Source organism: Diadema antillarum, unplaced genomic scaffold (assembly GCF_040938485.1).
Source record: "Diadema antillarum isolate AM-2024a unplaced genomic scaffold, OU_Dant_1.0 seq00000622_RagTag, whole genome shotgun sequence".
Taxonomy (NCBI): Eukaryota; Metazoa; Echinodermata; class Echinoidea; order Diadematoida; family Diadematidae; genus Diadema; species Diadema antillarum.
This window is the reverse complement of record NW_027271545.1, coordinates 557,282-573,128: the sequence shown is the minus strand read 5'-3', so window position 1 is coordinate 573,128 and position 15,847 is coordinate 557,282. Positions and strand designations below refer to the sequence as shown.

General features: G+C 37.1%; 1 protein-coding gene and 1 long non-coding RNA gene across 3 annotated transcripts in view; one reads left to right on the top strand and one right to left on the bottom strand.

Moving 5' to 3' along the window:
• LOC139736120 (prokineticin receptor 2-like) overlaps window positions 1–15,847 on the bottom strand; it is a 123,737-nt gene that overhangs the window by 18,333 nt on the left and 89,557 nt on the right. The window lies entirely within an intron of this gene.
• Window positions 5,444–7,780, top strand: LOC139736122 (uncharacterized). The gene is made up of 3 exons (XR_011711239.1): window positions 5,444–5,784; window positions 6,483–6,546; window positions 7,668–7,780. It is a non-coding gene; the product is annotated as an uncharacterized lncRNA (long non-coding RNA).

The window sequence follows — 15,847 nt, the reverse complement described above, 5'->3', positions numbered from 1 at the left end:
TTGTATCTGTTGTTAGGTGAATGTAATATTCATCGAAGAATGTTGGATTCGAATTAGTGTTTTTTTTTCTTGGTCATTCCCAGGGATTACTTTTGCAAAGGCATCCTTTTTATGGAGAATTAGTCAAAGATTATAAACCATGCAGAAATCGTATGATGTAAGTCAGATCCCCCTTAAACATACCTCACTATGAGGGAGATTGTTTGAAATCATGTGATTGACGTTCGAATGCTCGCCAGCCTTTATTATCTCGTTTGAATAACTGTACAGGCGGCGAGCCGGTGTGACAAATACATCAATTGTATATTTTCAAGCCAAACAAACCGAGAAATATTTTTCTATTCTTTTCTACGACTTTTATGTGATAAGAAGTATATGTCATCTTTAATAGCTAAGCAAATAATCTCGCATATCCTGCAGCTGTTGCTGCCTTCTGGCGATTTCGACGCCAGATGCACCACCACCCACAACGTCACTGGGCTAATCGAAGTAGATAAGCGCCACCTACTTTGATTAGAATAGCATGCCCCGGAACTTCACAATCGATTAGCAAAAGCACCGCTATCTTACCAGGGTGAGGAACGGGGAAGTAAAGTTATTCCATCGACAGGAAGAGCCGTATCCGGCATGTCATTCATTAAGTTATTCTTTCAGTCATTCTTTTTCCCCCCTCTCTCTCTTTAATGTGGATCGATTGAGTGACCACGTGATCAGAGTAACCGTCTTTGTCATGAAATGCCTTGGCGTGAAGCACTTTGCCTGTAGAAAGAGTTATCTGATATACGAGGCTTTACGCTTGTATCGAGACAGATTTTCAGGAGCAAAATCAATTAACTTGATCATGACAAAGTTTCCTGACACATCTTTTTCACTTTTAGCTCGCCACTCTTCTGACGACGAGACTGAGAAAAGAGAGAGATGGGTGGAATGTTCTTAGACAGTTTTGCTGAAATAGAACAGTAATTGGTAACTAAGCATGTCCTACAAGTAAAAAAAAAAAGAAAAAGCAACACAGCAGTAGTTTGGTTCTCTCCTGATAAAGAAATTCCCTATGCGACCAATACAACGAGTGCTAAAGGTTCTGAACGTCTGTGACGAATGTCTTAGTACATAGTGTTTAGCTTTTTTTTTTTATTTGCCTTTGAATAACGGACGGGTTATTTGTCTACCACTTGTACGGCTTTATTTAAATGCAGAGTGGGAAACATTTTAGAACACAAAAGAATAGCTATGTGGTTACATATGAATATGAATTTGAATATAAACATAAATAATACATACGTTGATACATAGTTTTGTGCATATATGCATACTAATACACATGTATGTTTAAATGGACACACGCTTGAACCAAATATATGTAGTCAGAACAGTCAGATAAGCTCAGAGAGGCATAAAATTATTCATTATGAGTTCCATGTGTGTAAACTACTTTGTTTTGATCGTGGTCAGAGACGGAGGAATCCCAGAGACTTCATTACAGCGTGTCTGTTTTTCCTTGATGTAAAATGAATCATTTGTCGACCTTTTTTTCTATGGATTGAAATGCGTATTTATGAGGTATATGTTATTACAAACATTTGTTAATTGTTGAGTTTGTTTGTCCTTTGTTTTTCACTTTGATGAACCATACTGACTATACCATGTAGTCTGAGTGCCAAAGTCAGATTATGGGCTTAACTTTGTTTTACGTACCGCCCGCCTGATGTTTCTTGATGGTGTGACTTTAGTCCGCAGGTACTGAATCCGAATCTGATAATGCATCTCTTACATCCTTTGAGGGTTTTGAGTAATTTTTACGGATGTGCTCGATGTATCGCTGTACTTTCTTTTTCTTCATTTTCTTGATTTTTCTTCCTCCATTCAGTGAGTGGTAACTCGAGTATCCCGTTAATATGTCGTATGGTGTACAACTATTTCTGAGGACATTATCCTCGTTGAGCGTTTGCTTTTGATGATGGCCCCCTGTATTTCTGTTATATTTAGATTTGCTTAATTTGTCTTTTGAAAGGCCGGTACATGAATTGTGATTATTAAGTCTGCATTATGCATAACACCTGCTCGTCTTAATCGTGTATTTTCGTGGAATAATGATACACTTTAATACACTTTAATAATAATACACTTTAATAAATCACTTACCTGTTTCAACTGTTTAATTAAAATATATATATCTATTTATTTTACCCAATTATCATATTATGGTGTAACATTTAAGTAAAAAAAATGCAGAAATAACATCAATTGATCAATCAAAAAATCAACCAATCAACCAACCAATCAATCAATATTCAAGATGGCCGCCAATATATGGCGGTCATAATCTGAAATGCCTATTTATTTCCTTTTACATGGTGAGAAAAGACAAAGATATATATGGTTTTAACCTATTTCCAGGGTGCTGAATCTGAATCTGGATAACGCAAATCTTGCATTCTGCAACGATTTTGATGTTCTTTTATCATAAATGGTGACTGAATTGAAAAATATGTTGATGTTTTTCCCTATTTTGAGGGTGCAGAATCCGAATCTGGCTGATGCAATACTTGTCTCCCTTAGGGTTTTGAGATATTCAAGATTTGTGTTGCCATTTTGTCATCTCAGAATTCGAAAGGATGCAAGAGTTGCATCAACCAGATTGGAATTCAGCACCCTCGCAAAAGGGTAAAACCATCAGTTATTTTCAATACAATCACCATTTCTTTTCTAAGAAAATGATTTATTGGCGGCCATCCTGGATATCACAGATGCAAAAGTTACATCATCCAGATTCGGATTTCACCCTTGAATAGGTTAAAACCATCAGATCTTTTCAATTTTCTACCATTTATAAAGAAATATTTGGGCATTCCCTTTTTTTGCGGCCATTTTTTATTTTCATTTTTATTTTGTTTTATTTCTGAATTTCTTTTTCATACATAAATGAAATACAAAGTCAATCATGAATATCTTGAATATCTCAAATCCTCAAAAAGGCGAAAGTTGCATCATCATCATTCGAATTCAGCACCCTCGAAATAGGGTAAAATCTTAATTTCTGTTTAAATTCTTCAGTTTTTATAAAGAAATATATATGAATTTCAGATTCTGGCAACCATTTTGGCGGCCATTTTGAATATATTAAAACCTTCAAAAATGCAAGAATTGCATCATCCAGATTCGGATTCGGCACGCTTGAAAAGGAGTAAAACCATGAAAAACATTGGGCGGACGGTAAAAACAAGGTTTAGCCTCTGGCATGAACAATTAAACAAGTATGATAATACATGTAGTGGATAACAAGAAAAACATGCTTGGTTTTCAGTAGAGTATTGCTCGCGAGATTTAATGGAACAGGCCTAATGTGAGGAATACGGAGGAATCTACAAAACTGAGAGAACTTACAGTTACGCAAGTGTTCTTTATATTTTATAAGAAGCGAATGTCGTATGATTTGTTGTGGGATATTAAGAAAAATTTGGGTACACTGCAAAAAATGCGGTGTTAAAAGTGTAACACCAACCGGGTGTCAAACTGTGGGTGTTAAATTTGGTGTTAAATTGACACAATTTGACACCCTTCGGTGTTAATTTAACACCAACATTCTCTCATTCATTGGGTGTTAGATTCTCGGTGTTAAAATGACACCCAAGTGGTGTTATAGTTTTGTCATGAAAAGGGGGTTTTCACTAATAACACCGTATCGGTGTTAGTTGTCCACCAGAGAAAGTCACGTGTTCGCAGTCCGATGATCTCATTGGTTACACATGCCAATGCCTGAAATTTGTTGCTGTGGCGCGGAGTCGTCAACGTCTGTCATCGCGATAGTCAGGATTTCGATGTCGTCTGGGGCTAAAAATGACATTGAATCTATGATGGTGACTTTGCTAAGTCTGTCAGCGGGGATAAGTATCTTTTAAGGTAATTATTTCCTGTACCAGTTATTTTCTATCATAAACGATGTGCATGATTTTCACGGATTTCATCGCATATTATAGACAACTTTGTCTTTGCACGCACGTAATACTATACAGTAGTATACTATGTAGCGCAGCATACTAAGTACATGTAGCCTATAGTGTTTGCCATACATAATAGGCCATAACACCAACGCGCTGCAGCGGTGCATTGGGTCCGAATTTCGCTGAGGGTTCCTTTGTCCAATAATTGCATTTTAAAAATATCATCAAATTTTAAATATAAAAGGTTCCGTGGCATTTTGTATTGTTATTGATGTAGTTTTCATACCTCTGAGGCTCTGGTGCGGATCTTTGTTAGCGCGCAAATCATTACCCGCTACTGACGTGCACGAAGACGAAGTTCGAACAATGTTTGTGTGTACATGTTCGTAGGCCTACTATATTTTTTGTAGGGCCTACTGTAACTGTTCTAGGTCCAAACTGTTAGGTTTAAATTAGTACTAGGTACTAGTAGCAAATATCGCTCTAAAAAGAGCGTAAATACCCGATTAAAGGGGCTGGGTGGGGGGTTCTCCCGACCCGATTTTTGTTTATCGCAACAGGTTACGTGATGTTTTCAGTAGCTACAGTGTACACGTAGGAACGTAGGGGCCTATATAGGACGCTAGTGTTTGCGCATGGATCTTACGTTAGAATCTACTAACTAGTTTCTAATATGAGTACTACTATTTATGAGTTTGCTAACCGCTTACAAATTTACATTATATAAGAATATGCTCTTATAAAGTTGATGACGTCACATGCATGTAAAACCGGTATTTCCACCGAGTCCATGTTAAGACTCTAGACTCTAGATCTAATTGTAAGATGCGAGTTCAAGGGTAGCGAGAAACAGAATCACAGCCTATATTAATAACTGGCAGTTGTTCTCTGTCTGAGAACTGATCCTAAATTTCACAAATGAGTCAAAATGGAATACATGTATCATCGCTTTTTTCATGATTCAGATGAGGGAATATACGTCTACTTTGATGGTAGTATTTGTTAAAATAATCTCTTGAAAAAAAAATCCCTTCTGGAATATGCCTCTTCCCCATACTTATGTTATTGCCACACATAATGATATTGACAATAGTGCACTTGAGAATGTTGAAAATGACAGAATTGCAAAAAGACCTTTTATTATCTATCTAAAAAACCTTGAAAATGAGAGTAGATCAATTGCAAAATGGCATTTGATTTTTCCATTTCTCCTCAAATAATATTTGCATAAATGTACACTGCATAAAGATGATGAATACCTGGAAGCAGGATATTATTGCCCCCCCCCCCCACCCACTGGTGGCTAATTAAAACGAACTTGAAATTATGAGCATATCTCAAGTAGGTATACTGTATATAATAGAATCACCGACTGAATTAATCTGAAGCCACCTGAAGAAAACCCTTTGTTTTCTGCAGTTCTGATCAAATCTTTCATGCACACAAGATAAATCTGTTTCATGCACTTGTATACAGTAAATACACTAGTGCAGTTATGTGGATGTTCAGTACTTTGAATCCTAAGCCAGTGCATCACACCTTGCGCACCAGTTTGACAGCTTGCGGACTTGTAGACACTTGATAATTATGTATGTTCATGGTCCTTACACTTGCAGGTTGAACAGTACTTCTCACTCCTTCTCCCAGGCAACGATGCCAAGCTTTTTTGAGCAGTGGCCAGTTTTTGGTGGAAGGTCTTGTCAAGCTAGCAAGAGGAAAGCCTTCAGAAACCATAGTCAAGCTGTTGAGATTGCTGGGAGAACACATGTGGAAAACTGATGTGGATTCATGAGACTTGGAGCAATCATCAAATAGTGTACCACCAGACCTGGTAGCAGTCAGGGTATGCACAATACTATAGGTTTTAAAAGCCCCTTTTTTATGTTCTAGATGTCTATCCATCCAATATCGTTTCTTGTGTATCATGCCGCAAGTTGAAAACAATCATCTGTGAATGAAACTTGGTAAGGCTATGTAAATCCAGGGGGCTCTCTACAAAACTTGTCATTGGTGACAACTGTTATAAGTAGCTGAAATCTTTGCATCTGACAATACATTTTATCAAACGTTTCCCTGGAGTCGATGAGGGTTATGAGGTCAATAATCAAGGGTCAGGAGCCCTTCATTATGAAAAAAAAAATGCAGGAAATATCTTGTGACTTTGATTTTTCAAAGGCAGATGAATGGATTTCACCAAACTCAATTGTAATATAAAAGTTCACAGTCACAAATCAATATGTAATGTAATTTTGTTATTTTGGAGATGCTGATGAAATAAAGAAGAGTTTTTTTTCTTTTTCTTTTTTAAAGAAGTCACACAACAACCCATGGGTTCATCCTACATGAAGGATCATATGTTTTACTTAATGCTCCCTGATTATGCAGTGCAATTCACTGATAATTTCTGTTGATACCTGGATACTTTGTTAATGAGTCGTAGAATATATTGTATATAACATGCATTTCTTACAACACATCATGTAGAATGTAAGTAACCTGCAAATCCTTCTTGTACTCTATCTGCTTCCACCTGTGAACCAGGGCGCAAGGATTGTGCAAGATTGCTGTGGCTTTGGCTATAGACTACCTTATCCGATTTCAAAAGGTAAGTCTACATGACTATAAGGTTTGTTCAAATATGATGCGACAAACCCCCTGACATTTTTAGTGTTCAGATATGGTGCGCCGAACCACGCCACTTTCATTATGTTAATGAATGCACATGACTCAAAAAAAAAAATAAGATAAAGATAAACTCATGACATTGTATCTTCACTTACTTTTGAGCTTGATTGCACCATAACTTCTTGCCACTGTGTGGCAAAATATATTCCTCTTGCCTCAGTGTTTTTGTTTTGTTTTGTTGCATTTTGATCTGTTTATTTGTTTGTTTTTTACCATCTCATATCGCATTGATTTGTGCACTAAAATGTTGCCGGAGTTTGACTCATCATATCTGAACAAGCCTTTATGAGTCATTTTGGACAGGCAATTAGAACTCACAGTACTTTGGTATTCTGAAAATGAAATTGATTTTTAGGAGTTTAATTGATTTTGCATTTTCTACTTTCTATGATCTGTTTTTGTATTAGAAAAGAAATTAGAGGTCAAGGGAAATTTTCTGGGTTTTTTTTGTGTTGTTGGACTATGTAATTTATTAAGATCACTTGCTTTTCAATGTTTCACAGGTTAACTTTTTTTTTTGGATGTTAATATTTTTGCGCACTTGCCTTTGTCAGGGTTATGTCCTGATGTCGACGAGAACTTTACTCGTGAATGCTTCAAAGTCGATCCTTGAACTTTAAAGATTGTCTTCCCCATATGTAGGCTAAAATTTTGAAGTTGCTTTTTGATCAGTCACGAATAAGAGAAAAGTGATAAATTTCAAAGCTTCTTTAAGAAAAAATAGGTATAAGTGAGTTTTAATTGTGAAATTATAGTGATCTTTAAGTAAAATGGAATAAGATCCATTTATTATCCTCAGCCAAGAAGTGGTGCCTGAATTGTTATGGTTTTGAGTAGTCCATCCCTCCGTGTGTGTGATAGCTTGAAATCTGTTCAATTAATCATAAATGTGAATAAAATGTGTTAAGCCTATGTATGACTGAGTCTATCAAATTGCATTATGGAATCGAAATAAAGGTCACAGTCAAATTTGTCTAGTTTTTATTTGTAATAGATTCATACAATGTCTGTTTGTTTTTCATTGTTTCCTTACATTTTCAGCCTGATGCTAGTTTTGATCACCACTTGAAGAGGGAAAGCAGAAGAAGATGCAGCTCTTGATGCAGCTTGCTTGCTTGAAGATCAGAAGATGCAGCTTGCTTGACAGAGGACGTCAGAAGGATAACATACATGTGTACCAATATTACTTCATTGTTGACCACTTGGTACACCCTGCCCTGGTGATATCATTCAGAGTGCCTTCGACACATTGTTCAAAGCACATTAAATATGTGTTTTGTCTACGGTATGCAAAACCTCTCATCAACCTTTGGACATTTGGAATTACCCTGAGTTCGTGAACCGAGATCTAAACTTTCAAATAGATAATGAAGTGATGCATTCTTTAGGAGTTCCCACTGAAACTGCTTTTTTTTTTCACTGTTTGCCATACGAACATGGACTGAGTGATGGACAAACAATAAATTGCGCCCAGGGGGCCTGTGTACGGACATAATTTGATTCGTTCAATGGTTTTAGAAGACACTTGAAGAATCATCATTGTGACAATGAAACTGGGAAGATACTCCAAGTCCAGTTCTATGGAGGAACCGAGATAGAGACTGATGATACAAGTTGTATACAGTTGATGAAGCAGTACTCTCCATTAGTCGATGACAGTTTTTGATGAGGAGGTGATTACCTTTAGTCCAGGGGACATTGAACAACGACCTTGTAATTTTTACATGTCCTAGTTTACATGTGTCAGTATGGAGTAATGCATTACCATGGTAACATCAAATTTTCATAAAGATTACAAATACAGAATGTGGATCAAGCTACTCAGTTTTAAATCAATTCTGTTGAAATTCGATTGTCCAGAAATCTGTTGCCATGGCAATTGCAGTTTTTAAACAAATCATACAAAATTGTGTGGATCGCGCTGCTCTCTTAGTTTCTTTTTTTTTAGCATTTAAATTTGAATTTGATACATATGGTCACTATGATAATATGTTATCGTGCAAGACACTGTTTGTGGGGGTCATAAATCCGTTTCCATGGCAACAGCATCTTCATACAAATCATCCACAAGTACGATGTGGATTCAGCTAACTTCCTCAGATTTTGAGCATTTGACTTTAAATTTGGCACATGTGACCACTGTATTATGTACCTGTGCAAATTTTATTTTTCGTCATTGTCAAATAGTATGTTGTCAAGTTAATGGTATTTTGTAATGAGAATCGTATAAACTACAAGTGGATTGAGCTTACTCTCTCAATTTTTATACCCCCGCCAAACGAAGTTTGAAGGGGGTATATAGGAATCAGCGGACGGTCGGACGGTCGGGCGGTCGGGCGGTCGGGCGGTCGGGCGGTCGGGCGGTCGGTCCGTTGCAAATCTTGCGTCGCGAACTACTTCCTCAGTTTTCAACCGATTCCCATAAAACTTGGCACAGATGTGTGCCTTGGGTTGTAGATGTGCAAGACGTATTTTTTGACAGTACCCAAAAGTACGTTGCCATGGTAACGGCATATTATGGGCAAAAATGGGTACAAATCTTGCGTCGCGAACTCCTCCCACAGTTTTTGATCAATTTTTATGAAATTAGGTACAGATGTTCGTCTGAATATGTTAATGTGCAAGACACATATTTCCGCAGTGGCAAAAAGTGCGTTGCCATGGTAATGGCATGTTATTGGTAAAATATAGGGCAAAATGCTTCATGGCAAAACTGCTTCATCAGTGTTCTTCCAATTCTCATGGAATTCATATTGAATGTTTGTCTTAGGATATAGGTCAGCATGACACATTTCTTGACAGTGACAAAAAGTATGTTGCCATGGTAACAGCTCACATATTATGAGCCAAAATGATGGAAAATTTTGCGTTGCAAACTACTTCCTCAGTTTATGCCCAATTTCCATGAAACTTGGTACAGATGTGTGCCTTTGGTTGTAGATGTGCAAGACGCATTTTTTGACAGTACCCGAAAGTACGTTACCATGGTAACGGCATATTAATGGCAGAAGATGAAGGAAAGATCTTGCGGATTTAACTACTTCCTCAGTTTTTTGACCAAAGCTTATGAAATGTGGCACACACCTTGATCTTGGTGGGAAGATGTGGAAGACATATTTTTCGGACGTGTCGGAAGCTGCGTTGCCATGGTAACGGCATATAAATGGCAGAAGATCAAGGAAAGATCTTGCGGATTGAACTACTTCCTCTGTATTCGACTGAAGCTCATGAAATGTGGCACACAGATTGGTCTTGGTGGGAAGATGTGCAAGACATATTTTTTGGACGTGTCGGAAGCTGCGTTGCCATGGTAACGGCATATTAATGGTGGAAGATCAAGGAAAGATCTTGTGGATTGAACTACTTCCTCAGTTTTTGACAAAAGCTTATGAAATGTGGCACACACAATAGTCTTGGTGGGAAGATGTGCAAGACATATTTTTCGGACGTGTCGGAAGCTGCGTTGCCATGGTAACGGCATTTAAATGGCAGAAGATCAAGGAAAGATCATTCCTTGGGTAAGACTGTCACGGGGCGGGGGTATTAATCACCTTAAGTGATATTTCTAGTTAGCAATACCCTTGAGATATGACACCTATATATTGTGACAAGATAAATTCTAGATGTGCAAAACACTTTTCTCGTCAATGTTAAACAATGCGTTGCCATGCTAACTTATTTTTTTTTTAATACAAAGCAATCGATATTGTGATTGACTCATAACTCCCTCATGTTTTAGGCATTTGACTTGAAATTTGGCACGTGACCACTGTAGTGCGCTAATGTGCAAATGTCATCTTTTGTATCGGTCAAAGAAAGTGTTATCATGGCAGTGACATTTTCAAATTAAAAACTTACACAACAGTTGATTATGCAATCTCCCTCAGTTTCTGAGCATCTGGCCTGAAATATTGCACAGAGTGCTAATGTAATGGCAACCATCTTTTAAAATGAAAATCAAACAAAAAATACTGTGAATTGGGTGAGCTCCCTCAGTTTTCTAGCATTTGACTTGAGGTTTCGCTCATGTAACCAGTGTAATCTTAAAATGAGTCGCACACTGATCTCACTGTTGAGTAATCTTGCTATGGTAACAACATTTGTTACATTGTACTTTTTTTTCAACAAAAGGCATACAAGAATATCATGAATTGAGCTAACTCTCTAAGTTTTAGGTGGGGGTATCAATTACATCCAGTTCGAGTTGAAAATATTGGCCCAAGAAGGCCTTATGTGTGTCATTTGAATATTTAAATGATCCGAATTTCACATGTTTGTATCATCACTTGCAATAGCATTGATCAAAAGAAAGAGTATAATTTTTTTTTTATGTTAACATTTTACAACCAGACTGGATGATCTATGTTGAATATTTGAATTATACAGCTGAGTAGGCAATTCAATTTGAACATTTGAATGATAGAGCCAAGAAGATATAATACTAGTATCAATTTTATTTGAAAATTCAACTTGATAGTGCCAAGAAGGCCAAAGGTATTCAGAGTGAGTATTTAAATTTGATATTTTAGCCTACAATAGCCATAATGTATCTCATTTGCATAGATAATCAAAGAACCAACTGACAGGGTCAAAGGTATTCCATTTTGATACTTATATTGTAGAGATGAGGCTTTCATTACATGTAATAGAATTATTGTGTTTTGTTGTGACAGACATAATTTATTAAATACAAACAACCTAGTAGCACGTGACTGTTTTTCACCTACTTACATTACTGTGTTATTTTGTGCGATTGAATGTGGAGAGTGTGAAATGATGTCGAGGTATCGACACTTTAAATTGTTAATAAGTTGGCATCACTTGGAATTTATTTCTCACTCTGAAGCGTTGAATCAACACTTCTGTGGTGTCAAATAAACACCAAATAATGCAAACTTATAACACTTTGAAGTGTTAGAATAACACCATGACAGGTGTTGGGGTATAGATTCTAACAACAAATAGTGTTGAAGTTACACCGTCATTGGTGTTAAAGGGTGTCAAAAGAACACCAAAGTGGTGTCAACTTATCAATAATCTAAGCAACACCAAAGCTGGTGTTGGTATATTTTAACACCACGGGTGTTGAACTTACACCATAACTGGTGTTGGGATGTCAAATGAACACCATTATGGTGTCAACTTCTTAACACTCTCTTAAGTGTTGAAAAAACACCGAGGCTGGTGTTGGTATATTTTTACACCCTTTAACACCCATGGGTGTTGGATATTTTAACACCAGAGACGGTGTTACTTCAACACCAGATGGTGTTTTCCTTTATTGAAGTTCGGCCGGTGTTAGATTCAACACCAGTGGTGTTAAATCTAACACCACTGTTTTTGCAGTGTAAACTCACATGCATACAGATATATTGTGTGATACGTACGAGTGTGTATGTGTGTACATGTATGTGTACGTGGTTAATATACATTTATTCATGGCTCTTTGGGAAAGATATTGAGCAGACAGTGGAAGGCTAATACCAATTTTCGTTGATGTTTTACAGACAATACAAATGGTAATCCTCGAGTCGTCATCACTATGTCCTCGAGTCAGCTGTTTGCAGCCCAGAAGGCCTGGCCGATCTGTCGCCAGCTGAGGCGTTTTAGTTATTGAAGCCACGTCCCTAATGCAGATGGACGGATTGGGTTCAAGTATGTCTACTATTTTCCCGCCATTTCTGTTTACCTCTTAGGAGACATAATTTTAAGTAAAGCCTAAACGCTTGCTTGATGTTGGTTACAGCACATTCTGGACCATCATGAACCTTGCACAGACGATTATATTTGGGCAAGGGAAACTAGTAATGTTCTTATTTGTGCGTTTGATGTTTGAATTACACTTGACGTGTATTTCTTAGTAGGCCTACAAGCACAACAATTATTTACATTGCCTATTGTTCCTTGGTTTAAATTAATATGAATTTACTGCCATCGTCATCAAGATTTGTCATTCATTTGTTAATTTCCATGCATGTATTTTCCTCAGCGGATCATACAAATGTCTAAAGTTGTTCAGCTGGTTAACGAAATAAATAATGTATCATTAGAGAGTTTATGATGGTCACAAATGTGATGTTAGTTAGATTGTAACTTCTGTACTTATCCATAAGACTTTTTCTTATGCCTTTCCTTTCCGCACCTCATTTTCTCCTTCGCAATTCTTCATGCATCTCCTGAACAATTCTATTTCACAAACCAACAACAAGTAGCATTGAGTGGCATTATTCTGACTAAAGATCCCCGTCATTACTTACAAGTGTGGCCAACCTATCATCCAGAGTCGTCCAAAAGAGATATGGCAACATCTGATGAAATAGTGTTTCAGTAAGAAATATGCAAAAGATAGAGAAAATTGTTTCTATGGCGCAGCATCACGTTTATCATGCGCTTTCTGTTGAAAAAAAATATGAGGAAGAGAAGCGTGATACGACACAAAAATGGGTTCAATCTTGGGTAAACATGAATGATGGCGATATTCAACTAATATAGGAATGAATGAAAATAAAATGAATAAATGCATTAACTTGTAAATGTATGAATCGAGCTGGCATCAGGGTAAACTGACTAAATTCGATTCCGACTTTAAACCGAAAGATTTTTTTTCCGTATTGAAGCCTTTACTTTCTTACAGTTTTGCCAAACACAGCGGTATAGGAGTACGCCGCCAGTTAGGGTTGTGACCAAAGACATTAAAAAAAAGATAGCGCCAGAAACAGAAAATCAAATACTGTATATAAAATACAAACACACCTACACTTCAGCATATACAGCTGCAATACACGTAATGTTTTTACATATGCAAAAATACATGCATATCAAAAATACAGTCACATACACATTATTGTATACATATAACATAATGTTAAGGAATTAGTTTTAACTACATTCAAACATTTTTAATCTCGTTAAAGTCAAAGCGATCATATTACCAAAGTTTCCATGGTCTTTTTTATAGTGAGGTTGTTAAGCTCGATTAATTTAGCATTGCTTGCTGTCACGTGTTTGACAAAAGATAACCGTTAGGAAAATGTTATTCTTCACTTGAATACTTTTTCCTTTGAGCTAGCTCTGAAAACGGCGATGAGAATGAACAAAATGACTGATAAGGAGAGCGAGAGACAGACAGACAGACATAAGATTAATCCTGCCCTAATCGTCGAAATGCAAGACAGGCAATGAACGAGCCCTGTTTGGTCATCGTCTGCGCACTCACCTACCTAAATGATAGCGACTAGCTCGTTCTCGCTTACTGTTAATAATCAAATAAACTGTTTGTCGAATATGCTGATAAAATCTCAACGAGCTTAATAAAAAGATTCAGTTGTGAGGGTATGGTTGAGGGTTTTCCTAATTTGCGCTGCGGCGTTCTGAATTCTCTTAAGTTTGGATATAGTTGCACGACAGCACTGCAAGGGTCAATTTTGGATTTATGTTGTTAGAAAATTTTGATTTGACAGCTCGTCCCTCCATGACTGAGCGGCATGAATTCGATGTGGTCCTTCATGTCGATATGATAGCCGATGATAACACCGCGTGCGTCAAAATAACTTTTGTATTTCTGCTTGCTTAAGACATCGTACAAGTGCCCGGGGATAAAAGACAGTTCTGTTAGCACCGTGGTACTGTGGCAAGACTCTTAATTCTCAACAGGGAGTCCTAGGTTCGGATTGTGTCCAGTTCTCATCCTTGGACTTGATTAATTTTGTTGGGATTTGTTTTAACCCACAATGTTGTTGCTTGGACTAGAAAATGGCCTTTGACCTAAGTTTGAATGTAAGTGTTTCCTTCCCATTTACGGCACCAAACTGACCTAACAAACCTAACGTTAAGACAAGTTTGGTAAACGTAAATGGAAAAGGCATTGTGATTCATAACATACCTGTCCCGTTTCGTTTGAGACCTTCCGCAGCGTAGAAACACACTCCCAATGATAAGTTTATCTAACAATGTTTACGTGATATGATATACATCAGGGCTGAGCTACTTTTGTGTCATTCTCAACCGACCGTTCCAGGCAGTCCCAAGTCATTGACTGTGATTTGCTGGCTGTGGAAGGCGTGGGTGACGTGCGGTTTACACCTAAATCAACTCGTGAAATGTGCAGGGCTTGTAAAGGCCAGAGCCTCGGGGAGGTATATTCTCCATGCTTTCCTCCTGAATTCCCCCTACGAAAAGTGCTCCTCGTATATCAGATGAACGGTGATGGGTAGGGTGATTTTTTTTTTTTGTGTACTTTGTTTGAGTCATTCAATTATTTCAATTTCAATTTCAATCTTTGTTGTACATTTTATTTCGGAAATTGATCTCTTTTCAAGTCATCCAGATAAACACATAAAACATTTAACAAAAATATATTCACAAATGCACCATAAATACATATAACGACAAACATATAATGTATTCAACATCCAACCAAAAATCTGACACTTCATTAATATTTGATTTGTATATTGCACTTCTCAGAACGCAATTTAACATCCTTAAAACGGAACATAAAAGGGTAATATCACCAAAAATTACAAAATGGTTAGATTTTTAAAAAGATTTCCATATCTATTTTGTAATAAAAGTAAATCCGTCATCGTGGATATATATATATATTGCACTTCTCAGAACGCAATTTAACATCCTTAAAACGGAACATAAAAGGGTAATATCACCAAAAATTACAAAATGGTTAGATTTTTAAAAAGATTTCCATATCTATTTTGTAATAAAAGTAAATCCGTCATCGTGGTCATGAAGTGCGGCCTATAGGTCACGCACAAAACATCGACCAGGAAAAGACATCTCACCCTGTGAAAGGTATACGGGTCACTGGAGACAGCATTAAAAAGAAAGGGTGTCAGGGGTCTAAGTTTACATCTCCACACCACTGGAGAGGTCAGTCAAGAAGTGTACACGGAGTGTACACGATAAATGATGGCTGCCTTTGACCCTATAAAAGTCGAAAAAGTTAAGCGCAGGACCATCAAAAACTATATGAGAGGTTCAAATTTAAATGGAGTAAACTTCTGTACTCAATTTGGGGAAAATTCGTCAAAAATGTGGCTATACGAGAGCGCACACAGACCTGCAAATATCAACCTTTTTTTGTATAACAACGGAACAGGCAAGGGCACTACTACTAAACACCATTGCAATTAATTTTTGTTCTTATACACAGGTATACCTAATAATGATTAAAACCATCAAAAACATGGCCAGTTAACATAGAA